Here is a 23,674-nt window from a genome sequence, read left to right as displayed (position 1 = left end):
AGCTAAGCATCGCGTGGTGGTCTTGACTGATCATAAGAACTTGACTTATCTCGAGTCTGCCAAGCGGTTGAATCCTAGACAGGCTCGTTGGTCGCTGTTTTTTGCCCGTTTTGATTTTGTGATTTCGTACCTTCCGGGCTCTAAAAATGTGAAGGCGGATGCTCTGTCTAGGAGTTTTGTGCCCGACTCTCCGGGTTTATCTGAGCCGGCGGGTATTCTCAAAGAGGGAGTTGGAGTATATTGTGGAGAAGATTTTGGATTCTCGTGTTTCAAGACGGAAACTCCAGTATCTGGTTAAGTGGAAGGGTTATGCTCAGGAAGATAATTCCTGGGTCTTTGCCTCTGATGTCCATGCTCCCGATCTTGTTCGTGCCTTTCATATGGCTCATCCTGGTCGTCCTGGGGGCTCTGGTGAGGGTTCGGTGACCCCTCCTCAAGGGGGGGGTACTGTTGTGAATTCTGTAGCAGAGCACCCTCCTGTGGTCACAAGTGGTACTTCGGCTGATTCTCTCTGTGAACTTCCGTTGGTGGAGGAGAGTGGTACTGCGGCTTCTGAGTTTCCTTCCTCAGGTGATGTGGTGAAGTCGTTAGGTGCTGCTCTATTTAACTCCACCTAGTGCTTTGATCCTGGCCTCCAGTCAATGTTCTAGTATTGGAGCTGTTTCCTCCTGGATCGTTCCTGTGGCCTGCTGCTCTGAATAGCTAAGTTCCGCTTTTGCTATTTGTTTGCTGTTTTTTTCTGTCCAGCTTGCTTATTTGTTTTTTCTTGCTTGCTGGAAGCTCTGGGACGCAGAGGGTGTACCTCCGTGCCGTTAGTTCGGTACGGAGGGTCTTTTTGCCTCCTTTGCGTGGTTGTTTGTAGGGTTTTGTGTTGACCGCAAAGTTACCTTTCCTATCCTCGCTCTGTTCAGAAAGTCGGGCCTCACTTTGCTAAATCTATTTCATCTCTACGTTTGTCTTTTCATCTTAACTCACAGTCATTATATGTGGGGGCTGCCTTTTCCTTTGGGGTATTTCTCTGAGGCAAGGTAGGCTTATTTTCTATCTTCAGGCTAGCTAGTTTCTCAGGCTGTGCCGAGTTGCATAGGGAGCGTTAGGCGCAATCCACGGCTGCCTCTAGTGTGGTTGGAGAGATTTAGGGATTGCGGTCAGCAGAGTTCCCACGTCTCAGAGCTCGTTCTATGTTTTTTTTTTTTATTATTTTTCTGTAATAATCTTTTACATGTTAAAAATACACTCTATGTGGTGTGTGCTTTGTGATGCACTTATATTATTTTTATATAATATTTTTCTACACTTTTCTATTGTTCATCCAGGACCTCATGGTGCATAATTGACATTCATTCTTGGATTTAGGTTACTTTTTCCTCAGAGGCCCTTTCAGATCTCTCTTTTTTCACCTGTCTCTGGGTAGATAAATAGAGAGTTGGAGTGAGCTTCAATTTTTGAGCTAATATTGATACTTAATCCTTGATACACATGTAGATATTTACTATGTATTAATAGATTAAATTTTCTTTCTTTGATTAAGTGTTATGATATTAGATCACTCTTGTATATTCTTTATTGGTGTATCTAATTTGATGCATACACATGTTCTTTACAGCATACTTCACATACTGTGTATTATTGCACGGCTATTTAATTTATGTTATATCTCCTGTCATTTTAAATTATTTTTATATGTTCATTCTGCACTTTCTGATGCACCTTGTATTCATCTGATTCACCTTTTTATGCTCTACATGTATAATTTATATAATTTGTGTTTTATAACATGAGTTCATCCTGCACTACCTGAGGCACCTTGCATATATCTGATTCAACTTTTTATGCTCTACATGTATAATTTATATAATTTATATAGTCATTTAGGCCACCATTATTCCATCCGATTAGACTATACTGCCCCACTTATATTTACCAGCTCTTTATGTTGGCTATTAGAATCCTGCTGCCCACATCGGTACGCCGGAGTTGTGCGCATGCGCCTTCAGCGGCCCGTCAGTTCCTGTATGTCTGGCCACGTGATGCGGGGGCGGGAACTTCCGGATCTGCCTGTCCTGGCGTCTGTTGTCGGATGCATACACATTATATAAACTCCTTGATCATAGAATTTGCCACCCCCTGACGAAGGATTCTCAGTCTGAAACGCGTTAGGGTGTGCACATTGTTTGGAACAGGTGGCGCCCAAAAGGTACAGAAACTCCTATTTATTCCCTTCCCTTTTTGCACACTGCACATTGTATTTTGCACATTATTGCTTCATATAGGTTTTTGTTCCTTCATGTACTTGGTCACGTTATAGCTAAGATATATGATTCTCTAGTTAACCCCCATATTTTTGGGGTCACTTGTGGAGTTTTTTTTTCAATTATATCTAGTTTCTCATGAGTTCTGTATATTATCTACATCCTTTCATGGTGCCCCTCATGCCTATCTAGGTTTTTATATATTAGTGATTTTATATATGTTTGCTAGTATTTTTTTGTCCTTAAACATGTGCACACAATGTATACTGTAACTGCTGCAAATAAAGTACAATTTTACATTTATATCCTTGCTAGTAATTTCTTTTGAGTTGGTCCATAGTTCTGGTGTTGGTTTTGCTATTCTTGTTGAGTGGTTTTCACTCTGTTCCTTTTGTTGCACTGAGGTTGGTTAAATGGTTTCTTTTTTGCTCATTTAGAAATGAATTTATTTCTTTATTGAATATTTTGAAATTTATTGGTCCCCTAAGGTGTTAACATTTTTGCTTTTCTTCGAGTATATGCTGTAAGTTTTATTCTCCCTGTAGCCGCTTGCTTCCAGTCATTGGAGCGGCGCAGGGGTCAGTGATCAGTCACTTCTTACTACAGTATATAGTGTATGCACTGTAATCACATTCCCCGCCCCAATAACTGGAAGTGAGTGGCCAAAGAAAGTTCAAAATTTCATTTTCCCCCTGTAGCTGCGCTTACAGTAATTAAATGCTATAACTGAAGGTAAATGGTGTTTCTCGAGATTCCTTTTAAATTCCTTCTGCTGTTTTTGATGCCACTGAAAGTTGCAGAGGATTAACTATAAAACATTCATAGGTTAACCGTGCCATAAAGCAGTGTAACAATAGTCGTTACTGAAGCTGCAGCTGTACCTGGGTGCTACAGCCTACTATTAAAGGGATCAATACTATTTAAAACCAGTATTAGCTGGGGGACTTGGACATTTTTGCATGGGGCCCCCCAAGTTTCAAATTACTCTAATGAATCCATAGTAGCCAGATGGACAGATGTTGACATTTTCCTAGATGCATGACCAAAGCAGCCACCCCAGCCACCAAAATTAAAAAAAAACATGAAAGTCTAGATTAGATTTGCAGAATAGTAATATATCACAAACTATATATTGTAACCGATACTTGGAGTATACAGAATAATTGACTTTTTTGTGATCAATAGCCACATTCTGTGAATTAATAAAGCATGTCCTAAACAGTTAAACAATTCTGGATGTATATAAACCATATCTTAAATTCAATTATTCTTTTTCTTTTTTCAAGAAACACGGAACCCTTATTCCTCCTGTGTATTCTGTAAAACAATGAACCATATCAGTAATTCCAATGGGACCTCATGGAAATGCTATACCATGATGAATATGTTCCATTAATAAGTACTCTATGCTTCCTTAGTGTCAACCAATTTACTATCCATTTGCAAATGTTTACACTGATGCCTAGCTCTGTTTTCTTAACAATTGAGAATGATGATCAAGGGTCAAAGCCCTTTCTAGACTCCATAAATCAACAATGCTCATGAATGCTACAGTCTAAAAGTGCAAATCCTGTATGATGTCAAACACTTACTGAAGACAGATCTATGCATCTAATCAGTTCAACAATAGATCATATTGTTGGCTTAACAGATCCTAAATTAAAAATATAGCAAAGCTGATGTATATTCATAGATAGCTTTCATCTTTGCAACATTTTAAACTTAAAAGGAATCTGTCAGTATTATAATATGAGCATGGAGGTCATAGGAAGCTGAAAAAAACAATATCTTGATATAACAAACATGTTAGCAGCTGCAGCTCTTTTAGTTCTGTAGTATTGCTACACTATTGACATTTAACTAACACAGAACAATAAAACTAAACTTTGTCTTTTTGAAAACACATTTGCTGCAGCTTTACAGCTCTGCTGAATTGTAATGTAAGAGGGTGGTGCTTTTATGGACAGTAAGGAAAATGCTGTCACTTTAAAAGACTGCACCCCCTTGTCTGATGTGATGGAATGTTCTGCCTCTTCCATGCAATAGACTGTGAATTAACTGGACTGTGCAGAGGGTGGGGGTAGAGCCAAAACAGTGTGTGAGCTGAAGCTGCTGCAGAGAGAACTTTGTGCTGTTTTCTGCAAGAGAGGAGCACAGCCTGTAACAGAGTGGACTTGTGAAGTTTGACAGACTTTTCTGGGTGCAGTGAGAGTGGCTTTCCTGTGTGAGTTTGAGAAGCCACGAAGATACCGAGAAAGGGATTTACAGTTTACAGTTGCATCTTCCTCATCCACTTCATTCCTTGCCTTCCAATAAATCTACTCTTTGTTGTTTGCACCTCATCTTGTGTACGGTAGTCTTCCTGCACCGTGGTGGTCCCCTGGCCATCACTTCAAGTGGTGCTGCGAGCAGGGTATTGTCACCAAGATGGAGGCAGCAGACAGCAATGCTAATGTTAATGGAGATGCTGTGGGCATAGGTGGACCCCCTGCAAGGACACTCCCTATGGGCACTATATTTAGTGTGCTACCAAAGTTTGACAGCAATAATATGCCACTGTCCGACTGGGTGTCCGGCTGCAAAGCACCCTGAAGTTTTATAACATCAGCCCAGACCTTGAAGCGGACTTTGCTTTAACTGCCCTAGAGGGAGAAGCCCGTAGAAACATCTGCCTACAACCAGAACTCACCCGCAGTACCCTGAAGGAGCTAGTGAAGTTTCGGGAAGAGATCTACGGCGAGATTGCTGGCGCCAGACACCTTCATGCCAAATTTTTCTCTAGGCTGCAGTGGGAAGAAGGAATTTCTCAGTATGCAACAGCACTGCAAGAAGTGTTAGCAGAGGTGCAGAGAAAGGAGGCGGATGGATTTGGCATCATGGGTTTTAAAGACCGGATACTCCGGGAACAATTAATTCTTGGACTGCACAGCACACCCTTGAGGCGAGCACTGTCAGAACGGGTCCGGGGAGATCTGGCTCTTACGTTTCATCAAATCCTGGCGGAAACAGTGGCCCGAAGTAAAGAAGAGAGCTACGCGTCTGGGGTGATGCGTGTCCAGGGTGCCAATACCAGAGGGGTCCCAAACCATCAGGAGGTGCTGGTCCAGGTGGTGCAAGACTTGCAGCGATCCCTTGTCCCTTCAAGAGAAACTGATGCAGATGGAATGAAGAGTGGAGGAACTACAACAGTCTGACCCACCGTACTCATGCAACCATTCTTCGGCCTGACTAATAAGGGATCAGTGGGAGCAAGCCCCCTCCCATCAGGCATCGGAGGCACAAGGACAGGCTTGAGGTGCCCCGGTGATGAGGAGGCATCCAATGCTGGGAATGTGGAGGACGGGGGCACCTTGCTAGAGACTGTCAAAACTATACTCAAGGCCAGAGGAAGCCACCGTTACACTACCAACCCCCGCAGTATTGCTGAACTCTGTGGGGGAGGCAAGGAGAGTGGCCACTCCATATCATAACGAACACTTGATTGCTGGGTGTCCCATCCTATGTGCTGAATTCGAGGCAGTTCTAGTGGATTGCCTGATAGATACTGGGTCACAAGTGACGACGATGCCAGAAACTTATTTCAAACAGCATTTCCAGGCCCTGGCCATGCCATAGAAAGAGACATTGATCCGGTTGTTTGCTGCCAACCAACAACCGATCCCGGTCACAGGGGTCGTGTGGATGAATATTCGAATCTGTGGGCAAGAAGTGGGGAGAAAAGGGAGTCCCTGAGCCTATCAGAGAAGATGTGCCTGTTGTACTGGGAATCAATATCCTATGTGAACTCAATGAGATTATGTTTACCAAACGGGGACCTGGATATTGGAAGAAGGCTGCTACACATAAGCCTAATCAAGAAGCCCTTCAATGACTGATCCGTGTCTGTGGGATGCAGAAGAGTGTGCCATCCTATCAGACCATAGGGGTCATCAGGACTCCTGGTAAAGAACCTGTAGTCCTGCCTCCAGTCCCGAGCGAGAAACTATAGTGTACCTTCCAGTGGGGACGCATCGCAACATTGATGGGTTGGAAGTAATTGTTCAGCCTGTGGTAGGCCGAGGAGTGGACCAAGAAGTCATGATAGCTCGTATGATAGCTGTGGTCCAGTGAGGACACGTCCCCATAAGAGCTTTGAATGTGGGCCCCTGGGAGGTCACCTTGCCACAAGGGACAGATCTGGCCCTGGTGTACCTACATAAGGGTGAAGTGGTGAGTCAGAAGATGTCTTTATCACCGAAAGAAGGTGTGCGGTGGACCCTAGCACTTGCTGCGGGGGCCGAAGAGACGCTATCCGCCATTCACCTCCTCACCTCGCCCCCTATCTGTCGGAGTCCCGCAAGGTTCAGTTCAAGGGCCCCTGCTCTTCTCCATTTACACTTTTGGCCTGGGACAGCTCATAGAATCTCACAGTTTTCAGTATCATCTCTATGCTGATGACACACAGATCTACATCTCTAGACCAGATATCACCACCATACTAACCAGAATCTATCCTCACCTACTGTATCCTCACCCATCCCTTGTCGATTGTGAGCCCTCGCAGGCAGGGTCCTCTCTCCTCTTGTACCAGTTGTGACTTGTATTGTTCAAGATTATTGTACTTTTTATTATGTAAACAAATCCTCACTTGTAAAGCGCCATGGAATAAATGGCGCTATAATAATAAATAATAATAATCCCCGGAGTGGAGTGGAAGGGTCATCCTTGATCAAATGGAAGTGGATGTGAAGGCTCTGGGCCATGAGCATGTGCAAGCAATAGAAGCTATGCTGTGGGAAAATCAGGCCGCATTCGCCCGTCACGCCGAGGATTTCGGCTGTACTGAAGCCATCATGCATGAGATACCGACTGGAGAAGCTCATCCAATTTGAGAACGATACCGGCAGATCCCGTCCAAGATGTATTAAGAGGTGAAAACATTACTGAGGCAGATGCTGGATTCAGGAGTGGTGCAGAGTAGGGTTGAGCGAAACGGATCATTCATTTTCAAAAGTCGCCGACTTTTGGCACAGTCGGGTTTCATGAAACACAACCCGATCCCTGTGTGGGGTCGGCCATGTGATACGCGACTTTCGCGCCAAAGTCGCGTTTCAATGACGCGAAAAGCGCCATTTCTCAGCCAATGAGTGTGGGCAGCGTGATGGCATAGGTCCTGGTCCCCACCATCTTACAGAAGCGCATTGCAGTGATTGGCTTGCTGTCTGCGGCGTCACAGGGGCTATAAAGGGGCGTTCCCGCCGACCACCATGTTACTGCTGCTGACCTGAGCATAGGGAGAGGTTGCTGCCGCTTCTTCAGAAGCAGGGATAGCGTTAGGCAGGGTCCATTAACCCCCAAACCGCTTGTGCTGTAGCGATTTCCACTGTCCAACACCACCTTTTGTTTGCAGGGACAGTGGAAGCTACATTTTTTTTCCTCAGCGCTGTAGCTCATTGGGCTGCCCTAGAAGGCTCCCTGATAGCTGCATTGCTGTGTGTACGCCGCTGTGCAAACCAACTGCTTTTATCAAAGCACAAATCCTGTTGTTCCTTCCTTTCTGCACAGCTATCTTGTTTGTTTGTCCACACTTTTGATTTAATTTGTGCAGCAGTCCACTCCTTGTTATTGCTGCCTGCCATACCTTGCTGAGATTACTGCAGGGAGATAGTAATTGTAGAACAGTCCCTGTTTTTTTTTTTTTTTTAATTCTCCCTAAAAAAATATAGTAGTCTTGGGCGAACTGAAGACCGTGCTCACGAGGTAGATTTTAGGTTTTTTATTGAAGCCTACGCGTTTCAAGAGCTTTCTTACTCTCTTCTTCAGGGCATATAATACATAGCACAGTACAGAGTGTATTTATACATAAGACAAAAGGAAGGGGAGGGGCACCAAGGCACTTATACTATAATACAAAAGGCAAGATTTAAAACATATATATGGTACATAAAATCTTGGCAAATAACTTTTTATAAATTAATAACATTAATTCTTAATTGACATTTAATATTTAAATAAAAAAAAAAAATAAATAAATAAATAAATAAATAAAAAAAATAAAAAAAAAAAACAAGTCAAAGAATATCTGACATTACATTTAGCCCTTCAGGCTCAAGGGAATTCAAAGTGTATATCCAAAAAAGCTCTTTCTTATTAAGTGATTGTATGCGATTAAAAACATGTGCAGGAACGTGATCAATGGGGTGAACTCGAAATAGTGAAGGATTGCAATTATGTGAAATACTGAAGTGTTTGGAAAGACCATGTTTAAGGTAACCTATTTTGATATTATGTCGATGAGAATTCATGCGGAGGTGAAGTGGTTGTATTGTCCTACCAACATATATCTTGTTGCATGGACAAGTGATAATATAAATAACGTAAGAAGTGGTGCAAGTGAAATGGTAGCTGATTGGAAAAGGGTGAGGAAAGGAAGAATGTTTAAAGGGAACCTGTCACCTGAATTTGGCGGGACTGGTTTTGGGTCATATGGGTGGAGTTTTCGGGTGTTTGATTCACCCTTTCCTTACCTGCTGGCTGCATGCTGGCTGCAATATTGGATTGAAGTTCATTCTCTGTCCTCCATAGTACATGCCTGCACAAGGCAATCTTTCCTTGCGCAGGCGTGTACTATGGAGGACAGAGAATGAACTTCAATCCAATATTGCAGCCAGCATGCAGCCAGCGGGTAAGGAAAGGGTGAATCAAACACCCGAAAACTCTGCCCATATGACCCAAAACCAGTCCCGCCAAATTCAGGTGACAGAGTCCCTTTAAATGCTGTACTAGTATGTGCTATATTGCCACAGCACAAACATTTTTTGTGAAAACATTTGAAAATCCCTGGTTTTTGTGAAGCAGATAATTTTTTGCATTCATCAAAAAGTCTGCTGGGTGCTAGTTTATTTTTCAAACTGGGTGCTCTCCTAAATATAATTTTGGGATGTTGCGGCACCAACTTTCCCAGTATATTATCCTCTCTCACTATGTACCACAACTCATTAATAGATTTTTTAATGAATTTGTGGTCTGTGCTGAATGTGGTTTAAAAACTACAGTTAAACTATAAGTTTTATCACATGTGCAGAATCCTTAATGTAGCTCCTCAATTGGGTGACATGTAACTGCATAATGCTATCTATGTAGCTGGATAGATTTGAAGTTAGGGAACCAATACCCGAAATAATGGGGCGACCAGGGGGATTTGTAAGACTCTTGTGAATTTTGGGAATATGATACATAAAAGGTACGCTTGGATTTTTTATAGTTACATGTCACCCAATTGAGGAGCTACATTAAGGATTCTGCACATGTGATAAAACTTATCAGAAATATTAAGTGGAAAGATAGTTACGTATTTGTTACAGTTGATGTATGCTCCCTATATACAAATATCAAACATGAAATTGGACTTGAAAGTATGAAGTTATTTATGGATACAGATCCGAGACTATTGGACAAACAGAAACAGTTTTTAATGTCTGGAATGGAGTTTATTTTAAAAAATAATTATTTTACTTTTTTGGGTGAACTGTACCGCCAGACACGCGGTGCGGCAATGGGATCACGGGTAGCACCTACATATGCTAATTTATTTATGGGTCACTTTGAGAATTCTTTTATCTATAAAAGTGCTTTTACTGATTGCATGGTGTTTTATGGTCGTTATATTGATGATCTGGTTTTTATTTGGGACACAACTTTTAAACCTCCAGAATTTTTAATGTCAGAGCTTAAAAATAACCCCTGGGGTCTTGATTTTACTTTTGTTTTTAACAAAACCGCTATTAACTATCTAGATGTGACATTTTTTATTGTTGATGGAGAAATTCATACAAAAATTTTTTTTTAAAAAGTAGACAGTAACAGCTATGTGCATTATAACAGCAACCATCTTGATAAATGGCTTTGTAACATTCCAAAAAGTCAGTTTATGCGTATTAGGAAAAATTGTTCTTCCGATAGTGATTTTAAGGTTCAATCCGAGTTTTTAAAAAATAAGTTTACAGCACAAAAATACCCCAAGGATTTGGTGAATAGAGCATTGGAGCATGTTTTTAAGAATTTTAATCAAGAAATGTTACTAAAAAAAGAAAAAGCTGATATTGCAGCTAGTTCAGAAGAATTTACCTGTAGTTTTTTAACCACATTCAGCACAGACCACAAATTCATTAAAAAATCTATTAATGAGTTGTGGTACATAGTGAGAGAGGATAATATACTGGGAAAGTTGGTGCCGCAACATCCCAAAATTATATTTAGGAGAGCACCCAGTTTGAAAAATAAACTAGCACCCAGCAGACTTTTTGATGAATGCAAAAAATTATCTGCTTCACAAAAACCAGGGATTTTCAAATGTTTTCACAAAAAATGTTTGTGCTGTGGCAATATAGCACATACTAGTACAGCATTTAAACATTCTTCCTTTCCTCACCCTTTTCCAATCAGCTACCATTTCACTTGCACCACTTCTTATGTTATTTATATTATCACTTGTCCGTGCAACAAGATATATGTTGGTAGGACAATACAACCACTGTTGTGAATTCTGTGGCTGAATTCACTCCTGTGGTCACAAGTGGTATTGCAGCCTCTGGGCTTCCTCCCTCAGGTGTTTTGGTGAGCTCGTTGGCTGCCTTGCTATTTAACTCCACCTGAGTCTGTCTTCCTTGCTCCTTGTCAATGTTCCAGTGTTGGATCTGAGCTACTGCATCTTTCCTGTGGCCTGCTGCTCTGCTAGATAAGTGTTACTTTGTTTTTGTTTCCGTTTTTTCTGTCCAACTGTGCTATTCTCTTTTGCTGGAAGCTCTGAGACGCAAAGGGTGCACCGCCGTGCCGTTAGTTCGGCACGGTGGGTCTTTTTGCCCCCCTTTGCGTGGTTCTGCTTTAGGGTTTTTTGTAGACTGCATAGTTCTCTTTGCTATCCTCACTCTGTCTAGAATATCGGGCCTCACTTTGCTGAATCTATTTCATTCCTACGTTTTGTCTTTTCATCTTGCTAAAAGTCATTATATGTGGGGGGCTGCCTATTCCTTTGGGGTATTTCTCGGAGGCAAGTCAGGCTTGTATTTCTATCTTCAGGCTAGTCAGCTCCTCAGGCAGTGCCGAGTTGCATAGGTAGTGTTAGGCGCAATCCACTGCTGCTTTTAGTTGTGTGAGGATAGGTTCAGGTATTGCAGTCTGCAGAGATTCCACGTCTCAGAGCTTGTTCTATTGTTTTTGGGTTATTGCCATATCACTGTATGTGCGCTGATTACTGCACATTGTGTTGCCTGATAGCACAGCATAACAGTACAAGGAGCCAAAACCAATGATTCTCAATAGAGGGAAAAAAGAAGTCCTGACATCATTTTTTTTTCCTCAGCTCTGTCTTCGGTTTTTGTTTTTTTTTTTTCCCCTAGACATTAGAGTGCTTCAGGACACAGCTGTGGACATGGATATTCAGGCTCTGTGCTCCTCAATGGATAATCTCGTTATAAATGTACAAAAGATTCAAGATACAATTGATCAGAAATCTATGCTAGAACCAAGAATTCCTATTCCTGATTTGTTTTTTGGTGACAGAACTAAGTTCCTGAGCTTCAAAAATAATTGTAAGCTATTTCTGGCCTTGAAACCTCATTCTTCTGGTAATCCTATTCAACAGGTTTTGATTATTATTTCTTTTTTGCGCGGCGACCCACAGGACTGGGCGTTTTCTCTTGCGCCAGGAGACCCTGCATTGAGTAATGTTGATGCGTTTTTCCAGGCGCTTGGATTGCTTTACGATGAGCCTAATTCAGTGGATCAGGCTGAGAAAAATTTGCTGGCTTTATGCCAGGGTCAGGATGATGTAGAAGTATATTGTCAGAAATTTAGGAAGTGGTCAGTACTCACTCTGTGGAATTAATCTGCACTGGCGGCTTGGTTCAGAAAGGGTCTCTCTGAAGCTCTTAAGGATGTCATGGTGGGATTTCCTATGCCTGCTGGTTTGAATGAGTCTATGTCCTTGGCCATTCAGATCGGTCGTCGCTTGCGCGAGCGTAAATCTGTGCACCATCTGGCGGTATTGTCTGAGAGTAAACCTGAGCCTATGCAGTGCGACAGGACTATGACTAAAGTTGAACGGCAAGAACACAGACGTCTGAACAGGCTGTGTTTCTACTGTGGTGATTCCACTCATGCTATTTCTAATTACATAGTAACATAGTAACATAGTTAGTAAGGCCGAAAAAAGACATTTGTCCATCCAGTTAAGCCTATATTCCATCATAATAAATCCCCAGATCTACGTCCTTCTACAGAACCTAATAATTGTATGATACAATATTGTTCTGCTCCAGGAAGACATCCAGGTCTCTCTTGAACCCCTCGACTGAGTTTGCCATCACCACCTCCTCAGGCAAGCAATTCCAGATTCTCACTGCCCTAACAGTAAAGAATCCTTTTCTATGTTGGTGGAAAAACCTTCTCTCCTCCAGACGCAAAAAATGCCCCCTTGTGCCCGTCACCTTCCTTGGTATAAACAGATCCTCAGCGAGATATTTGTATTGTCCCCTTATATACTTATACATGGTTTTTAGATCGCCCCTCAGTCGTCTTTTTTCTAGACTAAATAATCCTAATTTCGCTAATCTATCTGGGTATTGTAGTTCTCCCATCCCCTCTATTAATTTTGTTGCCCTCCTTTGTACTCTCTCTAGTTCCATTATATCCTTCCTGAGCACCGGTTCCCAAAACTGGACACAGTACTCCATGTGCGGTCTAACTAGGGATTTGTACAGAGGCAGTATAATGCTCTCACCATGTGTATCCAGACCTTTTTTAATGCACCCCATGATCCTGTTTGCCTTGGCAGCTGCTGCCTGGCACTGGCTGCTCCAGGTAAGTTTATCATTAACTAGGATCCCCAAGTCCTTCTCCCTGTGAGATTTACCCAGTGGTTTCCCGTTCAGTGTGTAATGGTGATATTGATTCCTTCTTCCCATGTGTATAACCTTACATTTATCATTGTTAAACCTCATCTGCCACCTTTCAGCCCAAGTTTCCAACTTATCCAGATCCATCTGTAGCAGAATACTATCTTCTCTTGTATTAACTGCTTTACATAGTTTTGTATCATCTGCAAATATCGATATTTTACTGTGTAAACCTTCTACCAGATCATTAATGAATATGTTGAAGAGAACAGGTCCTAATACTGACCCCTGCGGTACCCCACTGGTCACAGCGACCCAGTTAGAGACTATACCATTTATAACCACCCTCTGCTTTCTATCACTAAGCCAGTTACTAACCCATTTACACACATTTTTCCCCAGACCAAGCATTCTCATTTTGTGTACCAACCTCTTGTGCGGCACGGTATCAAACGCTTTGGAAAAATCGAGATATACCACGTCCAATGACTCACCGTGGTCTAGCCTATAGCTTACCTCTTCATAAAAACTGATTAGATTGGTTTGACAGGAGCGATTTCTCATAAACCCATACTGATATGGAGTTAAACAGTTATTCTCATTGAGATAATCCAGAATAACATCCCTCAGAAACCCTTCAAATATTTTACCAACAATAGAGGTTAGACTTACTGGCCTATAATTTGCAGGTTCACTTTTAGAGCCCTTTTTGAATATTGGCACCACATTTGCTATGCGCCAGTCCTGCGGAACAGACCCCGTCGCTATAGAGTCCCTAAAAATAAGAAATAATGGTTTATCTATTACATTACTTAGTTCTCTTAATACTCGTGGGTGTATGCCATCCGGACCCGGAGATTTATCTATTTTAATCTTATTTAGCCGGTTTCGCACCTCTTCTTGGGTTAGATTGGTGACCCTTAATATAGGGTTTTCATTGTTTCTTGGGATTTCACCTAGCATTTCATTTTCCACCGTGAATACCGTGGAGAAGAAGGTGTTTAATATGTTAGCTTTTTCCTCGTCATCTACAACCATTCTTTCCTCACTATTTTTTAAGGGGCCTACATTTTCAGTTTTTATCCTTTTACTATTGATATAGTTGAAGAACAGTTTGGGATTAGTTTTACTCTCCTTAGCAATGTGCTTCTCTGTTTCCTTTTTGGCAGCTTTAATTAGTTTTTTAGATAAAGTATTTTTCTCCCTATAGTTTTTTAGAGCTTCAATGGTGCCATCCTGCTTTAGTAGTGCAAATGCTTTCTTTTTACTGTTAATTGCCTGTCTTACTTCTTTGTTTAGCCACATTGGGTTTTTCCTATTTCTAGTCCTTTTATTCCCACAAGGTATAAACTGCTTACAGTGCCTATTTAGGATGTTCTTAAACATTTTCCATTTATTATCTGTATTCTTATTTCTGAGGATATTGTCCCAGTCTACCAGATTAAGGGTATCTGTACTTTAGCATATTCTGGCTGATAACAGGTTCATGCAGTATTATATAAACACCCCGATTTCTTACACTATGGCTGGTCAGAACAACAAAAGCAATTGTTACCATCCACCTTTCGTGTTTCCCCTATTTCCTCATAGATTGAAAGCTTGCGAGCAGGGCCCTCACTCCTCTTGGTATCTGTTGATTTATGAGATTATTGTTATGCTGTAATGTCTTTTATTATCTGTACAAGTCCCCTCTAAAATGTAAAGTGCTGCGGAATATGTTGGCACTATAGAAATGCAATTATTATTATTATTACTAATTACATTCTTACCACAAAAACTTAGTTTGAGCCCCAAATTTAACATTTTTACTCAGGCACACAGGGATTGGAGTAAAAATGACACCAAAATTGGCTGCACAATTTCTGCTGAACATGGCAATACCCCATATGTGGCTGTACAGTACTCCTTAGCTACACGGTGAGACTATTGCAGGATGGAGCACTAGTAACAGTTATATGAAAAAGTTTGGTCACCCCCATTATTCTTAAGCCCAATGTTTTACAAAAATTGCTCCTTCCGCAACAGCTATTTCAGTTTCACATATCCAACAACTGTTGGACACAGCAATGCCTCCGCCCCGTAACGAGGCCCACTGCACCAGCAGAAATTGTCCTAAGCGCACTAGGCGGTTCGATAGCTCTGCCGTCATTGGTACTGTACAGTCCAAATTCCTTCTGTCCATTACCTTGATATGCTCTTTGTCATCGTATTCTGTCATGGCGTTTGTGGATTCAGGCGCTGCCCTGAATCTGATGGATTTGGATTATGCTAAACGTTGTGGATTTTTCTTGGAGCCTTTGCGGTGTCCTATTCCGTTGAGAGGAATTGATGCTACACCTTTGGCCAAGAATATGCCTCAGTACTGGGCCCAGCTGACCATGTGCATGGCTCCTGCACATCAGGAAGTTATTCGCTTTCTGGTACTGCATAATCTGCATGATGTGGTCGTGTTGGGGTTGCCATGGCTACAAACCCATAATCCAGTATTAGATTGGAACTCTATGTCTGTAACCAGCTGGGGTTGTCAGGGAGTACATGGTAATGTTCCATTTTTGTCTATTTCGTCATCCATTCCTTCTGACATCCCAGAGTTCTTGTCTGACTTTCAGGATGTATTTGAAGAGCCCAAGTCTGATGCCCTACCTCCGCATAGGAATTGTGATTGTGCTATCAATTTGATTCCTGGTAGTAAATTCCCTAAGGGTCGTTTATTTAATTTGTCCGTGCCTGAACACACCGCTATGCGCAGTTATGTGAAAGAATCCCTGGAGAAGGGACATATTCGCCCATCGTCATCACCATTGGGAGCAGGGTTCTTTTTTGTAGCCAAAAAGGATGGTTCGCTAAGACCGTGTATTGATTACCGCCTTCTTAATAAGATCACTGTTAAGTTTCAGTATCCCTTGCCATTGATATCTGACTTGTTTGCTCGGATTAAGGGGGCTAGTTGGTTTACTAAGATTGATCTTCGTGGTGCGTATAATCTGGTGAGAATCAGGCAGGGAGATGAATGGAAAACGGCATTTAATACGCCCGAGGGTCATTTTGAGTATCTGGTGATGCCGTTCGGACTTGCCAATGCTCCATCTGTTTTTCAGTCTTTTATGCATGACATTTTCCGTGAGTATCTGGATAAATTCCTGATTGTTTACTTGGATGACATTTTGATCTTCTCTGATGATTGGGAGTCTCATGTGAAGCAAGTCAGAATGGTTTTCCAGGTACTGCGTGCTAATTCCTTGTTCGTGAAGGGATCAAAGTGTCTCTTCGGTGTGCAGAAAGTTTCATTTTTGGGGTTCATCTTTTCCCCTTCTACTATCGAGATGGATCCGGTTAAGGTCCAGGCCATCCAGGATTGGACTCAGCTGACATCTCTGAAAAGTCTGCAGAAATTCCTGGGCTTTGCTAATTTTTATCGTCGCTTCATCTGTAATTTTTCTAGCATTGCCAGACCATTGACCGATTTGACCAAGAAGGGTGCTGATTTGGTTAATTGGTCTTCTGCTGCCGTGGAAGCTTTTCAGGAGTTGAAGCGTCGTTTTTGCTGTGCCCCTGTGTTGTGTCAACCAGATGTTTCTCTTCCGTTCCAGGTCGAGGTTGATGCTTCTGAGATTGGAGCAGGGGCGGTTTTGTCACAGAGAGGTTCTGGTTGCTCAGTGTTGAAACCATGTGCTTTCTTTTCCAGGAAATTTTCTGCTGCTGAGCGTAATTATGATGTGGGCAACCGAGAGTTGCTGGCCATGAAGTGGGCATTCGAGGAGTGGCGTCATTGGCTTGAGGGAGCTAAGCATCGCGTGGTGGTATTGACTGATCATAAGAATCTTACTTATCTCGAGTCTGCCAAGCGCTTGAATCCTAGACAGGCCCGTTGGTCGTTATTTTTTGCTCGTTTTGATTTTGTGATTTCGTACCTTCCGGGCTCTAAAAATGTGAAGGCGGATGCTCTGTCTAGGAGTTTTGTGCCCGACTCTCCGGGGTTATCTGAGCCGGCGAGTATCCTCAAGGAAGGAGTCATTGTGTCTGCCATCTCTCCTGATTTGCGGAGAGTGTTGCAGAAATTTCAGGCTAATAAACCTGATCGTTGTCCGGCCGAGAAACTGTTCGTCCCTGATAGGTGGACTAGTAAAGTTATCTCTGAACTTCATTGTTCGGTGCTGGCTGGTCATCCAGGAATCTTTGGTACCAGAGAGTTAGTGGCTAGATCCTTCTGGTGGCCATCTCTGTCACGGGATGTGCGTGCTTTTGTGCAGTCCTGTGGGATTTGTGCTAGGGCTAAGCCCTGCTGTTCACGTGCCAGTGGGTTGCTTTTGCCCTTGCCGGTCCCGAAGAGGCCTTGGACACATATTTCGATGGATTTCATTTCTGACCTTCCCGTTTCTCAAAAGATGTCGGTCATTTGGGTGGTCTGTGATCGCTTTTCTAAAATGGTCCATCTGGTGCCCTTGGTTAAATTGCCTTCCTCCTCTGATTTGGTGCCTTTGTTCTTCCAGCATGTGGTTCGTTTGCATGGCATTCCTGAGAATATTGTTTCTGACAGAGGTTCCCAGTTTGTCTCGAGGTTCTGGCGAGCCTTTTGTGGTAGGATGGGCATTGACCTATCTTTTTCCTCGGCCTTCCATCCTCAGACTAATGGCCAGACTGAACGAACCAATCAGACCTTGGAAACATATCTGAGATGTTTTGTTTCTGCTGACCAGGATGATTGGGTGTCATTTTTGCCGTTGGCTGAGTTCGCCCTTAATAATCGGGCCAGCTCGGCTACCTTGGTCTCTCCATTTTTCTGCAATTCTGGGTTCCATCCTCGTTTCTCTTCAGGACAGGTTGAGTCTTCGGACTGTCCTGGTGTGGATTCTGTGGTGGACAGGTTGCAGCAGATCTGGACTCAGGTAGTGGACAATTTGACCTTGTCCCAGGAGAAGGCTCAGCTTTTCGCTAATCGTAGACGCCGTGTGGGTCCCCGACTTCGTGTTGGGGATCTGGTTTGGTTATCTTCTCGTCATATTCCTATGAAGGTTTCCTCTCCTAAATTTAAACCTCGTTTTATTGGTCCGTATAGGATTTCTGAGATTCTCAATCCGGTGTCTTTTCGTCTGACCCTCCCAGACTCCTTTTCCATACATAATGTATTCCATAGGTCGTTGTTGAGAAGATACGTGGCACCTATGGTTCCATCTGTGGAGCCTCCTGCCCCTGTTTTGGTGGAGGGGGAATTGGAGTATATTGTGGAGAAAATTTTGGATTCTCGTGTCTCTAGACGGAAACTCCAGTATCTGGTCAAATGGAAGGGTTATGCTCAGGAGGATAATTCCTGGGTTTTTGCCTCTGATGTCCATGCCCCAGATCTTGTTCGTGCCTTTCATGTGGCTCATCCTGGTCGGCCTGGGGGTTCTGGTGAGGGTTCAGTGACCCCTCCTCAAGGGGGGGGTACTGTTGTGAATTCTGTGGCTGAATTCACTCCTGTGGTCACAAGTGGTATTGCAGCCTCTGGGCTTCCTCCCTCAGGTGTTTTGGTGAGCTCGTTGGCTGCCTTGCTATTTAACTCCACCTGAGTCTGTCTTCCTTGCTCCTTGTCAATGTTCCAGTGTTGGATCTGAGCTACTGCATCTTTCCTGTGGCCTGCTGCTCTGCTAGATAAGTGTTACTTTGTTTTTGTTTCCGTTTTTTCTGTCCAGCTGTGCTATTCTCTTTTGCTGGAAGCTCTGAGACGCAAAGGGTGCACCGCCGTGCCGTTAGTTCGGCACGGTGGGTCTTTTTGCCCCCCTTTGCGTGGTTCTGCTTTAGGGTTTTTTGTAGACTGCATAGTTCTCTTTGCTATCCTCGCTCTGTCTAGAATATCGGGCCTCACTTTGCTGAATCTATTTCATTCCTACGTTTTGTCTTTTCATCTTGCTAACAGTCATTATATGTGGGGGGCTGCCTATTCCTTTGGGGTATTTCTCTGAGGCAAGTCAGGCTTGTATTTCTATCTTCAGGCTAGTCAGCTCCTCAGGCAGTGCCGAGTTGCATAGGTAGTGTTAGGCGCAATCCACTGCTGCTTTTAGTTGTGTGAGGATAGGTTCAGGTATTGCAGTCTGCAGAGATTCCACGTCTCAGAGCTTGTTCTATTGTTTTTGGGTTATTGCCATATCACTGTATGTGCGCTGATTACTGCACACTGTGTTGCCTGATAGCACAGCATAACAAACCACTTCACCTCCGCATGAATTCTCATCGACATAATATCAAAATAGGTTACCTTAAACATGGTCTTTCCAAACACTTCAGTATTTCACATAATTGCAATCCTTCACTATTTCGAGTTCACCCCATTGATCAGGTTCCTGCACATGTTTTTAATCGCATACAATCACTTAATAAGAAAGAGCTTTTTTGGATATACACTTTGAATTCCCTTGAGCCTGAAGGGCTAAATGTAATGTCAGATATTCTTTGACTTGTTTGTTTTTTTTTTCTTTTTTTTTTTTTTTTTTTTATTTAAATATTAAATGTCAATTAAGAATTAATGTTATTAATTTATAAAAAGTTATTTGCCAAGATTTTATGTACCATATATATGTTTTAAATCTTGCCTTTTGTATTATAGTATAAGTGCCTTGGTGCCCCTCCCCTTCCTTTTGTCTTATGTATAAATACACCCTGTACTGTGCTATGTATTATATGCCCTGAAGAAGAGAGTAAGAAAGCTCTTGAAACGCGTAGGCTTCAATAAAAAACCTAAAATCTACCTCGTGAGCGCGGTCTTCAGTTCGCCCAAGACTACTACCCTCAATATCCTTTTGGATTTTTGTGGAGACCTGCTGCTACGGTTATGCCTTCATGGGAGTTGTGACCTTTGGTTCACAACTGAAATAGGTGAGCACATTTCCCACAAAGGATTGTATTCTTTCAAATATAGTGAGACACATTGGGGGCGCCTTGTGTTTTTTTTCTTTAAAAAAATATAGTGGGAGATTAAGATTGGCATTTCTGCTAGAGTGCCAGTCCTGTGTGTGCCATCTCTCTCCAATTTTGGGGCACAGAAAGCCTAGTGTGTAATACTGGCCCTGATTTCTTGGCAACTCTCCCTAACAAAAAAAAGTAGTGGGAGATTAAGACTGGCATTTCTGCTAGAGTGCCAGTCCTGTGTGTGCCATCTCTCTCCAATTTTGGGGCACAGAAAGCCTAGTGTGTAATACTGGCCTTGATTTCTTGGCAATTCTCCCTAACAAAAAAAAGTAGTGGGAGATTAAGATTGGCATTTCTGCTAGAGTGCCAGTCCTGTGTGTGCCATCTCTCTCCAATTTTGGGGCACAGAAAGCCTAGTGTGTAATACTGGCCCTGATTTCTTGGCAATTCTCCCTAACAAAAAAAAGTAGTGGGAGATTAAGATTGGCATTTCTGCTAGAGTGCCAGTCCTGTGTGTGCCATCTCTCTCCAATTTTGGGGCACAGAAAGCCTAGTGTGTAATACTGGCCCTGATTTCTTGGTAATTCTCCCTAACAAAAAAAAGGAGTGGGCGATTAAGATTGACATTTCTGCTAGAGTGCCAGTCCTGTGTGTGCCATCTCTCTCCAATTTTGGGGCACAGAAAGCCTAGTGTGTAATACTCGCCCTGATTTCTTGGCAATTCTCCCTAACAAAAAAAAGTAGTGGGAGATTAAGATTGGCATTTCTGCTAGAGTGCAAGTCCTGTGTGTGCCATCTCTCTCCAATTTTGGGGCACAGAAAGCCTAGTGTGTAATACTGGCCCTGATTTCTTGGCAATTCTCCCTAACAAAAAAAAGTAGTGGGAGATTAAGATTGGCATTTCTGCTAGAGTGCCAGTCCTGTGTGTGCCATCTCTCTCCAATTTTGGGGCACAGAAAGCCTAGTGTGTAATACTGGTCCTGATTTCTTGGTAATTCTCCCTAACAAAAAAAAGGAGTGGGCGATTAAGATTGGCATTTCTGCTAGAGTGCCAGTCCTGTGTGTGCCATCTCTCTCCAATTTTGGGGCACAGAAAGCCTAGTGTGTAATACTGGCCCTGATTTCTTGGTAATTCTCCCTAACAAAAAAAAGGAGTGGGCGATTAAGATTGGCATTTCTGCTAGAGTGCCAGTCCTGTGTGTGCCATCTCTCTCCAATTTTGGGGCACAGAAAGCCTAGTGTGTAATACTGGGCCTGATTTCTTGACAATTCTCCCAGAAACAAAAAATAAATGGGAGATTAAGATTGGCATTTGTGCTTGAGTGACAGTCCTGCGTGTGTGGCATCTCTCTCAAATTGTGGGCCACAGAAAGACTAGTGTCTGCAATACTGTTTTTTTAATTGGTTTTTAATTCTCCCTTTAAAAAAAAATGGGAGATTAATATTGGCATTTGTGCTTGAGTGCCAGTCGTGTGTGCCATCTCTCTCAAATTGTGGGCCACAGAAAGCCTAGTGTCTGTTTTTTTGGGGGGGTTTTAAATTCTCCCTGAAAAAAAATAAATAGTGGGAGATTAATATTGGCATTTGTGCTTGAGTGCCAGTCGTGTGTGCCATCTCTCTCAAATTGTAGGCCACAGAAAGCCTAGTGTCTGTTTTTTTTTTATTTTGGTTTTTAAATTCTCCCTGAAAAAAAAAAATAGTGGGAGATTAATATTTGCATTTGTGCTTCAGTGCCAGTCGTGTGTGCCATCTCTCTCAAATTGTTGGCCACAGAAAGCCTAGTGTCTGTTTTTTTTTTATTTTGGTTTTTAAATTCTCCCTGAAAAAAAATTGAATAGTGGGAGATTAATATTGGCCTTTGTGCTTCTTTGCCAGTCGTGTGTGCCATGTCTCTCAAATTGTGGGCCGCAGAAAGCCTAGTGTCTGTTTTTTTTTTTGGGGGGGGGGTTAAATTCTCCCTGAAAAAAATAAATAGTGGGAGATTAATATTGGCCTTTGTGCTTCTTTGCCAGTCGTGTGTGCCATGTCTCTCAAATTGTGGGCCGCAGAAAGCCTAGTGTCTGTTTTTTTTTTTTTTTTTTTTAAATTCTCCCTGAAAAAAAATAAATAGTGGGAGGTTAATATTGGCATTTGTGCTTGAGTGCCAGTCATGTGTGCCATCTCTATCAAATTGTAGGCCACAGAAAGCCTAGTGTCTGTTTTTTTTTTTATTTTGGTTTTTAAATTCTCCCTGAAAACAGAAAAAATAGTGGGAGATTAATATTGGCATTTGTGCTTCAGTGCCAGTCGTGTGTGCCATCTCTCTCAAATTGTGGGCCACAGAAAGCCTAGTGTTTTTTTTTTTTTGGGGGGGGGGTTAAATTCTCCCTGAAAAAAAATAAATAGTGGGAGATTAATATCTGCATTTGTGCTTCAGTGCCAGTCGTGTGTTCCATCTCTCTCAAATTGTTGGCCACAGAAAGCCTAGTGTCTGTTTTTTTTTTTTTTTTTTTTAGTTTTTTAAATTCTCTCTGAAAACAAAAAAAATAGTGGGAGATTAATATTGGCATTTGTGCTTCAGTGCCAGTCGTGTGTGCCATCTCTCTCAAATTGTTGGCCACAAAAAGCCTAGTGTCTGTTTTTTTTATTTTGATTTTTAAATTCTCCCTGAAAAAAAATAAATAGTGGGAGATTAATATTGGCAATTGTGCTTCAGTGCCAGTCGTGTGTGCCATCTCTCTCAAATTGTGGGCCACAGAAAGCCTAGTGTCTGGTTTTTTGTTTATTTTGGTTTTCAAATTCTCCCTGAAAACAAAAAAATAGTGGGAGATTAATATTGGCATTTGTGCTTCAGTGCCAGTCGTGTGTGCCATCTCTCTCAAATTGTGGGCCACAGAAAGCCTAGTGTCTGTTTTTTTGGGGGGGTTTTAAATTCTCCCTGAAAAAATAAATAAATAGTGGGAGATTAATATTGGCATTTGTGCTTCTGTGCCAGTCGTGTGTTCCATCTCTCTCAAATTGTTGGCCACAGAAAACCTAGTGTCTGGTTTTTTGTTTTTTTTTAGTTTTTTAAATTCTCTCTGAAAACAAAAAAAATAGTGGGAGATTAATATTGGCATTTGTGCTTCAGTGCCAGTCGTGTGTGCCATCTCTCTCAAATTGTTGGCCACAAATAGCCTAGTGTCTGTTTTTTTTTATTTTGGTTTTTAAATTCTCCCTGAAAAAAAATAAATAGTGGGAGATTAATATTGGCATTTGTGCTTCAGTGCCAGTCATGTGTGCCATCTCTCTCAAATTGTTGGCCACAGAAAGCCTAGTGTCTGGTTTTTTGTTTATTTTGGTTTTCAATTCTCCCTGAAAAAAAATAAATAGTGGGAGATTAATCTTGGCATTTGTGCTTCAGTGCCAGTCGTGTGTGCCATCTCTCTCAAATTGTGGGCCACAGAAAGCCTAGTGTCTGTTTTTTTTGGGGGGGGTTTAAATTCTCCCTGAAAAAAAATAAATAGTGGGAGATTAATATTGGCATTTGTGCTTCAGTGCCAGTCGTGTGTGCCATCTCTCTCAAATTGTGGGCTACAGAAAGCCTAGTGTCTGTTTTTTTTTTTTTTTTGGTTTTTAAATTCTCCCTGAAAACAAAAAAATAGTGGGAGATTAATATTGGCATTTGTGCTTCAGTGCCAGTCG

This window comes from Ranitomeya imitator, chromosome 3, assembly GCF_032444005.1.
Source record: "Ranitomeya imitator isolate aRanImi1 chromosome 3, aRanImi1.pri, whole genome shotgun sequence".
Classification (NCBI taxonomy): domain Eukaryota; kingdom Metazoa; phylum Chordata; class Amphibia; order Anura; family Dendrobatidae; genus Ranitomeya; species Ranitomeya imitator.
Note: the sequence above shows the minus strand (reverse complement) of the source record.